General features: G+C 44.8%; 1 pseudogene; it reads right to left on the bottom strand.

Moving 5' to 3' along the window:
* LOC135530984 (AP-5 complex subunit zeta-1-like) overlaps window positions 1-14405 on the bottom strand; it is a 30632-nt pseudogene that overhangs the window by 2594 nt on the left and 13633 nt on the right.

The raw sequence follows: 14405 nt of genomic DNA, 5'->3' as shown, positions 1-14405 counted from the left end.
GCAGTGTATTTGGGGATGTTGAGCAACAGACTGCTTCTCTCCAACAGCACCAACACCAGCTGGGCCAGCAACCTCTCATCTGATACCTACACACACACACACACACATCAAAGCTATACTTATATACACAAAATACATGTTTTATCTCTGATGTATTCTGGTTGTAGCCTGTGTGTGTGTGTGTTACCGTGGTAACTGTGTTGAAGTAGACGTGCAGCAGCACTGGAACACTTTGAGCTGATTGGATGACTCTGGACCAATCAGCTGCCTCCATCAGCAGGTCATGGAGCACGCTCAGTCTGTCCATGGTATCACCTGGGGAGAAATACAGTAATGTTACTGTAGTGGTATTATAGTAGTGGCATTACAGTAGTGGCATTACAGTATTACAGTAGTGGTATTATAGTAGTGGCATTACAGTAATGGTATTACAGTTTTACAGTAGTGGCATTACAGTATTACAGTAGCTCCATTACAGTAGTGGCATTACAGTAGTGGCATTACAGTAGTGGCATTACAGTATTACAATAGTGGCATTACATTAGTGGCATTACAGTATTACAGTAGTGGCATTACAGTAGTGGCATTACAGTATTATAGTAGTGACATTACAGTAGTGGTATTATAGTAGTGGCATTACAGTATTACAGTAGTGGTATTACAGTAGTGGCATTACAGTATTATAGTAGTGGCATTACAGTAGTGGTATTATAGTAGTGGCATTACAGTAGTGGCATTACAGTATTACAGTAGTGACATTACAGTATTACAGTAGTGGCATTACAGTAGTGGCATTACAGTAGTGGCATTACAGTAGTGGCATTACAGTAGTGGCATTACAGTATTATAGTAGTAACATTACAGTAGTGGTATTATAGTAGTGGCATTACAGTATTACAGTAGTGGTATTATAATAGTGGCATTACAGTAATGGCATTACAGTTTTACAGTAGTGGCATTACAGTATTACAGTAGTGCCATTACAGTAGTGGTATTACAGTATTACAATAGTGGCATTACATTAGTGGCATTACAGTGGCATTATTACAGTAGTGGCATTACAGTAGTGGCATTACAGTATTATAGTAGTGACATTACAGTAGTGGTATTATAGTAGTGGCATTACAGTATTACAGTAGTGGTATTATAGTAGTGGCATTACAGTAATGGCATTACAGTTTTACAGTAGTGGCATTACAGTATTACAGTAGTGCCATTACAGTAGTGGCATTACAGTAGTGGTATTACAGTATTACAATAGTGGCATTACATTAGTGGCATTACAGTATTACAGTAGTGGCATTACAGTAGTGGCATTACAGTATTATAGTAGTGACATTACAGTAGTGGTATTACAGTAGTGGCATTACAGTATTATAGTAGTGGCATTACAGTAGTGGTATTATAGTAGTGGCATTACAGTATTATAGTAGTGGCATTACAGTAGTGGCATTACAGTATTACAGTAGTGGCATTACAGTATTACAGTAGTGGCATTACAGTAGTGGCATTACAGCAGTGGCATTACAGCAGTGGCATTATAGTATTACAGTAGGTGTATTATAGTATTACAGTGCTGGTATTACAGTAGGTGTATTACAGTATTACAGTAGGTCTATTACAGTATTGGTATTACAGTAGGTGTATTATAGTATTACAGTAGGTGTATTACAGTATTACAGTAGGTGTATTACAGTATTGGTATTACAGTAGGTGTATTATAGTATTACAGTACTGTTATTACAGTAGGTGTATTATAGTATTACAGTACTGTTATTACAGTAGGTGTATTACAGTATTACAGTAGTGGTATTGCAGTAGGTGTATTATAGTATTGCAGTAGGTGTATTACAGTAGTGGAATTATAGTATTACAGTAGTAGTGGTATTACAGTATTATAGTAGTGGTATTAAAGTATTACAGTAGTAGTGGTATTACATTATTATAGTAGTGGTAGTATAGTATTATAGTAGTAGTATCACAGTATTATAGTAGTAGTGGTATTACAGTATTATAGTAGTAGTGGTATTACAGTAGTAGTGGTATCACAGTATTATAGTAGTAGTGGTATTACAGTATTATAGTAGTAGTGGTATTACAGTATTATAGTAGTAGTGGTAATACAGTTGTAATATTACAGTAGTGGTAATATAGCATTACAGTAGTAGTGGTATTATAGTACTAGTGGTATTATAGTAGTAGTGGTATCACAGTAGTATAGTAGTAGTGATATTACAGTATTATAGTAGTGGTATTATAATATTACAGTAGTAGTGGTATTACAGTATTATAGTAGTAATATTACAGTAGTGGTATTACAGTAGTACAATAGTGGTAGTACACTAGTAATATTACAGTAGTGGTATTATAATATTACAGTAGTGGTATTATAATATTACAGTAGTGGTATTATAGTATTACAGTAGTAGTGGTATGACAGTTGTAGTGATATTACAGTAGTAGTGGTATTACAGTATTACAGTAGTAGTGGTATTATAGCATTACAGTAGTAATATTACAGTAGTGGTATTATAATATTACAGTAGTAGTGATATTACCAGACCCTGCCTCCCCTCTCAACAGGAACAGGAAGAGGCCTCTATGGGCGGGGCTTCGGAAAGCTTCCAGCGATGACAGACCACGCCCCCCTGGCTCAGACACAGGGAAGCTTGCAGACCTGACGCACAGATCACCATGTTACATTTCTATACTGCTCTGATGTTTCCCTGAAATGCTTCTAGGAGCATTGTGTATGTCATTGATTGATTTGTTATTACACTCTAGGTACCCTACACCATCCCAACAGAGATACCTTACACACATCAACGTAGAACACACTACGTATTTATTGTGTATGTTATTGATTTATTTGTTTTTACACCATCTTACAGAGATACTTTACACACATCAACGTAGAATACACTACGTATTTATTGTGTATACAGTTGAACTCGGAAGTTTACATACACTTAGGTTGTATTTTCAAACTATAGTTTTGGCAAATCGGTTAGGACATCTACTTTGTGCATGACACAAGTCATTTTTCCAACAATTGTTGACAGACAGATTATTTCACTTATAATTCACTGTATCACAATTCCTGTGGGTCAGAAGTTTACATACACCAAGTTGACTGTGCCTTTTAACAGCTTGGACAATTTCAGAAAATGACATGGTTTTAGAAGATTCTGATTGACTCAGATTATGTCAATTAGCCTATGAATGTACTTTGGTGCGAAAAGTGTACAAAATGATCTATATCCACAGTAAAACGAGTCCTATATCGACATAACCTGAAAGGCCGCTCAGCAAGGAAGAAGCCACTGCTCAAAAACTGCCATAAAAAAGCCAGAGTACGGTTTGCAACTGCACATGGGGACAAAGATCGTACTTTTTGGAGAAATGTCCTCTGGTATGATAAAACAAAAATAGAACTGTTTGGCCATAATGACCATCGTTATGTTTGGAGGTAAAAGGGGGAGGCTTGCAAGCCGAAGAACACCATCCCAACCGTGAAGCACGGGGGTGGCAGCATCATGTTGTGGGGGTGCTTTGCTGCAGGAGGGACTGGTGCACTTCACAAAATAGATTGCTTCATGAGGCAGGAAAATTATGTGGATGTATTGAAGCAACATCTCAAGACATCAGTCAGGAAGTTAAAGCTTGGTCGCAAATGGGTCTTCCAAATGGACAATGACCCAAAGCATACTTCCAAATTTGTGGCAAAATGGCCACAAAGTCAAGGTATTGGAGTGGCCATCACAAAGCCCTGACCTCAATCCCAGAGACAATTTGTGGGCGAGCAAGGAGGCCTACAGACCTGACTCAGTTACACCAGCTCTGTCAGGAGGAATGGGCCAAAATTCACCCAACTTACTGTGGGACGTTTGTGGAAGGCTACCTGAAATGTTTGACCCAAGTTAAACAATTTAAAGGCAATGCTACCAAATACTAATTGAGTGATTGCAAACTTCTGACCCACTGGGAATGTGATGAAAGAAATTAAATCTGAAATAAATAATTGTCTCTACTATTATTCTGACATTTCACATTCTTAAAATAAAGTGGTGATCCTAACTGACCAAAGACAGGGAATTTTTACTAGGATTAAATGTCAGGAATTGTGAAAAACTGAGTTTAAACGTATTTGGCTAAGGTGTATGTAAACTTCAGAATTCCACTGTATAAGCATTCTATCTCTACGTGTGTGTGTGTGTGTGTACCTGAGCTGCAGGGTGAGAGCAGCAGTGAGACAGGGCAAGTCCAGTAGAGAGTGCAGCAGCTCAACTGCAGTCCCAGCCGTGACCAGAGAGGGCAGCACATCCACATAGTCAGATACCAGGCCTGGACTGTCCCACGCTAGGAACTACAAAATATCACATAGTCAGATACCAGGCCTGGACTGTCCCACGCTAGGAACTACAAAATATCACATAGTCAGATACCAGGCCTGGACTGTCCCACGCTAGGAACTACAACACATAGTCAGATACCAGGCCTGGACTGTCCCACGCTAGGAACTACAACACAAAGTCAGATACCTGGCCTGGACTGTCCCACGCTAGGAACTACAACACAAAGTCAGATACCTGGCCTGGACTGTCCCACGCTAGGAACTACAACACATCACATAGTCAGATACCAGGCCTGGACTGTCCCACGCTAGGAACTACAACACATCATATAGTCAGATACCAGGCCTGGACTGTCCCACGCTAGGAACTACAACACACAGTCAGATACAAGGCCTGGACTGTCCCACGCTAGGAACTACAACACATAGTCAGATACCAGGCCTGGACTGTCCCACGCTAGGAACTACAACACAAAGTCAGATACCAGGCCTGGACTGTCCCACGCTAGGAACTACAACACATCATATAGTCAGATACCAGGCCTGGACTGTCCCACGCTAGGAACGACAACACATCATATAGTCAGATACCAGGCCTGGACTGTCCCACGCTAGGAACTACAACATGATATAGTCAGATACCAGACCTGGACTGTCCCACGCTAGGAACTACAACACATAGTCAGATACCAGGCCTGGACTGTCCCACGCTAGGAACTACAACACATCACATAGTCAGATACCAGGCCTGGACTGTCCCACGCTAGGAACTACAACACATCATATAGTCAGATACCAGGCCTGGACTGTCCCACGCTAGGAACTACAACACATAGTCAGATACCAGGCCTGGACTGTCCCACGCTAGGAACTACAACACATCAGTCAGATACAAGGCCTGGTTTGTCCCACACTAGGAACTACAACACATAGTCAGATACCAGGCCTGGACTGTCCCACGCTAGGAACTACAAACACATGATATAGTCAGATACCAGACCTGGACTGTCCCACGCATAGGAACTACAACACATCATATAGTCAGATACCAGGACTGGACTGACGCTAGGAACTACAACGGCGTCAGATACCAAATAGCATCAGATACCAGGCCTGGAACCCACGCTCAGGACTACAACATATCACAGCGTCAGATACCAGGCCTGGACTGTCCAACGACTAGGAACTACAACACATCGTCAGATACCAGGCCTGGACTGTCCCACACCAGGAACTACAACACATAGTCAGATACCAGGCCTGGACTGTCCCACGACTAGGAACTACAACACATCACATAGTCAGATACCAGACCTGGACTGTCCCACGCCAGGAACTACAAGAACCCGGCGTCAGATACCAGACTGGAACCCAGCATAAGATACCAGACTAGAACCCAGCGTCAGATACCAGACAGAAACTAGAACCCGGCGTCAGATACCAGACCAGAAACTAGAACCCAGCGTCAGATACCAGACTAGAAACTAGAACCCAGAGTCAGATACCAGACTAGAACCCGGCGTCAGATACCAGACCAGAAACTAGAACCCGGCGTCAGATACCAGACCAGAAACTAGAACCCAGTGTCAGATACCAGACTAGAAACTAGAACCCGGCATCAGATACCAGACTAGAACCCGGCGTCAGATACCAGACCAGGAACTAGAACCCAGCATCAGATACCAGACTAGAAACTAGAACCCGGCGTCAGATACCAGACTAGAACTAGAACCCAGCGTCAGATACCAGACTAGAACCCAGCATCAGATACCAGACTAGAACCCGGCGTCAGATACCAGACTAGAACCCAGCGTCAGATACCAGACTAGAACCAAGCATCAGATACCAGACTAGAAACTAGAACCCGGCGTCAGATACCAGACTAGAACCCGGCATCAGATACCAGACTAGAACCTAGAACCCTGCGTCAGATACCAGACTAGAAACTAGAACCCGGCGTCAGATACCAGACTAGAACCCGGCATCAGATACCAGACTAGAACCTAGAACCCTGCGTCAGATACCAGACTAGAAACTAGAACCCGGGTCTGGATCAGACTAGCGTCAGATACCAGACTAGAACTACTAGAACCCAGCATCAGATACCAGACTAGAAACTAGAACCCGGCGTCAGATACCAGACTAGAACCCAGCGTCAGATACCAGACTAGAACCTAGAACCCAGCATCAGATACCAGACTAGAACTAGAACCAGCGTCAGATACCAGACTAGAACCCAGCGTCAGATACCAGACTAGAACCCAGCATCAGATACCAGACTAGAAACTAGAACCCGGCGTCAGATACCAGACTAGAACCTAGAACCCTGCGTCAGATACCAGACCAGAAACTAGAACCCGGCGTCAGATACCAGACTAGAACCCGGCGTCAGATACCAGACTAGAACCTAGAACCCGGCGTCAGATACCAGACTAGAACCCAGCGTCAGATACCAGACTAGAAACTAGAACCCGGCATCAGATACCAGACTAGAACCCGGCGTCAGATACCAGACTAGAACCCAGCGTCAGATACCAGACTAGAACCCGGTGTCAGATACCAGACCAGAAACTAGAACCCGGCGTCAGATACCAGACTAGAACCCGGTGTCAGATACCAGACTAGAACCCGGCGTCAGATACCAGACTAGAACCCGGCGTCAGATACCAGACTAGAAACTAGAACCCAGCGTCAGATACCAGACTAGAAACTAGAACCCGGCGTCAGATACCAGAAACTAGAACCCAGCGTCAGATACCAGACCAGAAACTAGAAACCGGCGACAGATAACAGAAACTAGAACCCGGCGACAGATACCAGACCAGAAACTAGAACCCGGCGTCAGATACCAGACCAGAAACTAGAACCCGGCGTCAGATACCAGACCAGAAACTAGAACCCGGCGTCAGATACCAGACCAGAAACTAGAACCCGGCGTCAGATACCAGAAACTAGAACCCGGCGTCAGATACCAGAAACTAGAACCCGGCGTCAGATACCAGACTAGAACCCGGCGTCAGATACCAGACTAGAACCCGGCGTCAGATACCAGACTAGAACCCGGCGTCAGATACCAGACTAGAACCCGGCGTCAGATACCAGACTAGAACCCGGCGTCAGATACCAGACTAGAACCCGGCGTCAGATACCACACTAGAACCCGGCGTCAGATACCAGACTAGAACCCGGCGTCAGATACCAGACTAGAACCCGGCGTCAGATACCAGACTAGAACCCGGCGTCAGATACCACACTAGAACCTAGAACCCGGCGTCAGATACCAGACTAGAACCCAGCGTTCGATGCCAGACTAGAACCCGGCGTCAGATACCAGACTAGAACCCAGCGTTCGATGCCAGACTAGAACCCGGCGTCAGATACCAGACTAGAACCCAGCGTTCGATGCCAGACTAGAAACTATACTGAACAAAAATAAAGTGTTGATCCCATGTTTCATGAGCTGAAATAAAATATCCCAGAAATGTTCCATTCGCACAAAAAACGTAAATGTAAAAAACGTATTTCTCTCCAATTTTATGAACCAAAAACTCCTTCTAATTGGCTGGGCCTGGCCTATGCCCGCCCCTGCCCAGACATGTGAAATCCATAGATTCGGGCCTAATGAATTCATTTAAATTGACTGATTTCCTTCTATGAACTGTAACTCAGTAAAATCTTGGAAATTGCTGCATGATGCGTTTCTATTTTAGTTCAGTATAGAACACATACTGCAGTCAGACTAGAAGGTATACAGAGGCTGCGTTTACACAGTGTCACACCCTGGCCATAGTTTACTTTGTATGTTTCTATGTTTTGGTTGGTCAGGGTGTGATCTGAGTGGGCATTCTATGTTGGATGTCTTGTTTGTCTATTTCTATGTCTGGCCTGATATGGTTCTCAATCAGAGGCAGGTGTTAGTCATTGTCTCTGATTGGGAACCATATTTAGGTAGCCTGGGTTTCACTGTGTGTTTGTGGGTGATTGTTCCTGTCTCTGTGTTTTGCACCAGATAGGACTGTTTTAGGTTTTCGCACGTTTGTTGTTTTGTTAGTTTTTTCGTGTACAGTTTCTTTATTAAAGTAAAATGAATAACCACGCTGCATTTTGGTCCACCTCTCCTTCTACAGACGAAAGCCGTGACACACAGGCAGACCAATTCTGATCTTTCCCCAATTATTGGCAAAAGAGCAGATCTGAAGAGTGGTAAAAAAGATCAGAACTACAAACAGCCACATCAGAGACTGAAAGGTGTCCGGTAGCCAGACACGTTAATGCGGTGGGCCAATAATGTGCCTAGAGTGTTATAATGGGGTGCGTGTTACCTTGAGCAGGCTAGGGAAGCAGGCTGAGCAGGCTAGGGAAGTAGTGCGTGTTACCTTGAGCAGGCAGGCTAGGGGAAGTAGTGCGTGTTACCTTGAGCAGGCTAGGGAAGTAGTGCGTGTTACCTTGAGCAGGCTAGGGAAGTAGTGCGTGTTACCTTGAGCAGGCTAGGGAAGTAGTGCGTGTTACCTTGAGCAGGCTAGGGAAGTAGTGCGTGTTACCTTGAGCAGGCTAGGGAAGTAGTGCGTGTTACCTTGAGCAGGCTAGGGAAGTAGTGCGTGTTACCTTGAGCAGGCTAGGGAAGTAGTGCGTGTTACCTTGAGCAGGCTAGGGAAGTAGTGCGTGTTACCTTGAGCAGGCTAGGGAAGTAGTGCGTGTTACCTTGAGCAGGCTAGGGGAAGTAGTGCGTGTACAGTGGTACAGAGGAGTGGAGCTGCAGCTGATTGGCTCTGATGAAGGACAGCGTCTCGTGGGCCAGATAGGGGTCGTTGAAACACTCTGCTGGGAGAACACCAAACACACACCTCCACACACACTCACTGTCCACCGCTGCAGTCTCCCCTACACACACACACACACAAACACAGTAAGTACACACTAGCTCTATCCTCCACACGTAGACGACACACACACCTCCTCACCGTGGTTCAGGTAGAACTGAGCAATGGGCAGGAGGACTCTGCTGCAGGACAGGTCAGAGTTCAGACGGCCGAACAGTGACTTAACACACGGGAACGCACGATACACACACCCTGCATCCCCCACACACACACCGTCCAGGATACGCACCGCCTCCACCAAGCACTGACACACACACACACACACACACACCACACACCACACACCACACACCACACACACACAGAGAGAGAGAGGACAGGGTTACTACAGCAGTATAACAGGGTTACTACAGCAGTATGACTGTGATTGTAGGGGACAGGGTTACTACAGCAGTATGACAGGGTTACTACAGCAGTATGACTGATTGTAGGGGACAGGGTTACTACAGCAGTATGACTGTGATTGTAGGGGACAGGGTTAATACAGCAGTATGACAGGGTTACTACAGCAGTATGACAGGGTTACTACAGCAGTATGACTGTGATTGTAGGGGACAGGGTTACTACAGCAGTATAACAGGGTTACTACAGCAGTATGACTGTGATTGTAGGGGACAGGGTTACTACAGCAGTATGACAGGGTTACTACAGCAGTATGACAGGGTTACTACAGCAATATGACAGGGTTACTACAGCAGTATAAATGTGTGTGATTGTAGGGGACAGGGTTACTACAGCAGTATGACAGGGTTACTACAGCAGTATGAATGTGTGTGATTGTAGGGGACAGGGTTACTACAGCAGTATGACAGGGTTACTACAGCAGTATGACAGGGTTACTACAGCAGTATAACAGGGTTACTACAGCAGTATAACAGGGTTACTACAGCAGTATGAATGTGTGTGATTGTAGGGGACAGGGTTACTACAGCAGTATGACAGGGTTACTACAGCAGTATGACTGTGTGTGATTGTAGGGGACAGGGTTACTACAGCAGTATGACAGGGCAGTATGACAGGGTTACTACAGCAGTATGACTGTGTGTGATTGTAGGGGACAGGGTTACTACAGCAGTATGACAGGGTTACTACAGCAGTATAACAGGGTTACTACAGCAGTATGACAGGGTTACTACAGCAGTATGACAGGGTTACTACAGCAGTATGACTGATTGTAGGGGACAGGGTTACTACAGCAGTATAACAGGGTTACTACAGCAGTATGACAGGGTTACTACAGCAGTATGAATGTGTGTGATTGTAGGGGACAGGGTTACTACAGCAGTATAACAGGGTTACTACAGCAGTATGACTGTGATTGTAGGGGACAGGGTTACTACAGCAGTATGACAGGGTTACTACAGCAGTATGACTGTGTGTGATTGTAGGGGACAGGGTTACTACAGCAGTATGACAGGGTTACTACAGCAGTATGACTGTGTGTGATTGTAGGGGACAGGGTTACTACAGCAGTATGACTGTGCTTGTAGGGGACAGGGTTACTACAGCAGTATGACTGGGTTACTACAGCAGTAGGGGACAGGGTTACTACAGCAGTATGACAGTGATAACAGGGTTACTACAGCAGTATGAATGTGTGTGATTGTAGGGGACAGGGTTACTACAGCAGTATAACAGGGTTACTACAGCAGTATGACAGGGTTACTACAGCAGTATGACTGTGTGTGATTGTAGGGGACAGGGTTACTACAGCAGTATGACAGGGTTACTACAGCAGTATGACTGTGTGTGATTGTAGGGGACAGGGTTACTACAGCAGTATGACAGGGTTACTACAGCAGTATGACTGTGTGATTGTAGGGGACAGGGTTACTACAGCAGTATGACAGGGTTACTACAGCAGTATGACTGTGTGTGATTGTAGGGGACAGGGTTACTACAGCAGTATGACTGTGCTTGTAGGGGACAGGGTTACTACAGCAGTATGACAGGGTTACTACAGCAGTATGACAGGGTTACTACAGCAGTATGACTGTGTGTGATTGTACAGCAGGGACAGGGTTACTACAGCAGTATAACAGGGTTACTACAGCAGTATGACTGTGTGTGATTGTAGGGGACAGGGTTACTACAGCAGTATGACTGTGATTGTAGGGGACAGGGTTACTACAGCAGTATGACAGGGTTACTACAGCAGTATGACAGGGTTACTACAGCAGTATGACTGTGTGTGATTGTAGGGGACAGGGTTACTACAGCAGTATGACTGTGTGTGATTGTAGGGGACAGGGTTACTACAGCAGTATGACAGGGTTACTACAGCAGTATGACTGATTGTAGGGGACAGGGTTACTACAGCAGTATGACAGGGTTACTACAGCAGTATGACTGTGTGTGATTGTAGGGGACAGGGTTACTACAGCAGTATGACAGGGTTACTACAGCAGTATGAATGTGTGTGATTGTAGGGGACAGGGTTACTACAGCAGTATGACAGGGTTACTACAGCAGTATGACTGTGATTGTAGGGGACAGGGTTACTACAGTATGACAGGGTTACAGTATGACTGATTGTAGGGGACAGGGCAGTATGACAGGGTTACTACAGCAGTATGACAGGGTTACTACAGCAGTATGACTGTGTGTGATTGTAGGGGACAGGGTTACTAGGGACACCTGGGGCACAGGGTTAGCAGTATGACTGTGATTGTAGGGGACAGGGTTACTACAGCAGTATAACAGGGTTACTACAGCAGTATAACAGGGTTACTACAGCAGTATGACTGTGTGTGATTGTAGGGGACAAGTTGTAGCTCACTGCTTTCTGTAGCTCTGTGTCTGTTCTCTTCAGCGCCTCTGAAACAGAAGAAAACAGTCTTTACTGTTCAACACAGCGACACTGGGATTTACAGATTCAACACTGGGATTTACAGATTCAACACTGGGATTTACAGATTCAACACTGGGATTTACAGATTCAACACTGGGATTTACAGATTCAACACTGGGATTTACAGATTCAACACTGGGATTTACAGATTCAACACAGGGACACTGGGATTTACAGATTCAACACTGGGATTTACAGATTCAACACAGGGACACTGGGATTTACAGATTCAACACTGGGATTTACAGATTCAACACAGGGACACTGGGATTTACAGATTCAACACTGGGATTTACAGATTGGGACAACACACTGGGATTTACAGACACTGGGATTTAGATTCAACACTGGGATTCAACACTGGGATTTACAGATTCAACACAGGGACACTGGGATTTACAGATTCAACACTGGGATTTACAGATTCAACACTGGGACACTGGGATTTACAGATTCAACACTGGGATTTACAGATTCAACACTGGGATTTACAGATTCAACACAGGGACACTGGGATTTACAGATTCAACAACACTGGGACACTGGGATTTACTGGGATTTAGATTCAACACAACACTGGGACACTGGGATTTACAGATTCAACACTGGGATTCAACACTGGGATTTACAGATTCAACACTGGGATTTACAGATTCAACACTGGGGATTTACAGATTCAACACTGGGATTTACAGATTCAACACTGGGATTTACAGATTCAACACTGGGATTTACAGATTCAACACAGGGACACTGGGATTTACAGATTCAACACTGGGATTTATAGACAGGGACACTGGGATTTACTGGGATTTACAGATTCAACACTGGGGACACTGGGATTTACAGATTCAACACTGGGATTTACAGATTCAACACTGGGATTTACAGATTCAACACAGGGACACTGGGATTCAACACTACAGATTCAACACAGGGACACTGGGATTTACAGATTCAACACTGGGATTCAACACTGGGATTTTTACACTGGGATTTCAGATTCAACACAGGGACACTGGGATTTACAGATTCAACACTGGGATTTTTACACTGGGATTCAACACAGGGACACTGGGATTTACAGATTCAACACTGGGACACTGGGATTTACAGATTCAACACTGGGATTTATAGATTCAACACAGGGACACACTGGGATTTACAGATTCAACACAGGGACACTGGGATTTACAGATTCAACACTGGGATTTACAGATTCAACACAGGGACACTGGGATTTACAGATTCAACACTGGGATTTATTTAGATTCAACACAGGGACACTGGGCTTTACAGATTCAACACTGGGCACTGGGATTTACAGATTCAACACAGGGATTTACAGATTCAACACAGGGACACTGGGATTTACAGATTCAACACTGGGATTTACAGATTCAACACTGGGATTTATAGATTCAACACTGACACACTGGGATTTACAGATTTACAGATTCAACACTGGGATTTATAGATTCAACACTGGGATTTACAGATTCAACACTGGGATTTACAGATTCAACACAGGGATTTATAGATTCAACACTGGGATTTACAGATTCAACACTGGGACACTGGGATTTACAGATTCAACACTGGGATTTACAGATTCAACACTGGGCTTTACAGATTAACACAGGGTCACTGGGATAGTGATTCAACAGGGGTTAGGGTCCCTGCTGTAGTGTAGGGGTTAGGGTCCCTGCAGTAGTGTAGGGGTTTACAGGGTCCCTGCTGTAGTGTACAGATTCAACACAGGGACACTGGGTAGTTCAGTAGTGTTAGGGATTCAGGGTCCCTGCTGTAGTGTAGGGGTTAGGGTCCCTGCTGTAGTGTCAACACAGGGGTTACAGGGTCAACACTGCTGTAGTTTAGGGATTCAGGGTCCCTGCTGTAGTGTAGGGGTTCAACACAGGGTCCCTGCTGTAGTGTAGGGGATTCAGGGTCCCTGCTGTAGTGTACAGATTCAACACAGGGTCCCTGCTGTAGTGTCAACACAGGGGTTACAGGGTCCCTGCTGTAGTGTAGGGGTTAGGGTCCCTGCTGTACAGTGTAGGGGTTAGGGTCCCTGCTGTAGTGTAGCAGATTCAACACAGGGTCACTGATTTAGTGTAGGGGTTACAGGGTCCTGCTGTAGTGTAGGGGTTCAACACTGGGTCCCAGCTGTAGTGTAGGGGTTAGGGTCCCTGCTGTAGTGTAGATTCAGGGTCCCTGCTGTAGCTTTACAGGTTCAGGGTCCCTGCTGTAGTGTAGGGGTTAGGGTCCCTGCTGTAGTGTAGGGGTTAGGTCCCTGCAGTTTAGGGATTCAGGTCCCTGC

The sequence above is a fragment of the Oncorhynchus masou genome, unplaced genomic scaffold (assembly GCF_036934945.1).
Source record: "Oncorhynchus masou masou isolate Uvic2021 unplaced genomic scaffold, UVic_Omas_1.1 unplaced_scaffold_1476, whole genome shotgun sequence".
Lineage (NCBI taxonomy): Eukaryota > Metazoa > Chordata > Actinopteri > Salmoniformes > Salmonidae > Oncorhynchus > Oncorhynchus masou.
The sequence above is the reverse complement of the archived record's forward strand: the minus strand, read 5'-3'. Positions and strand labels throughout refer to the sequence as shown.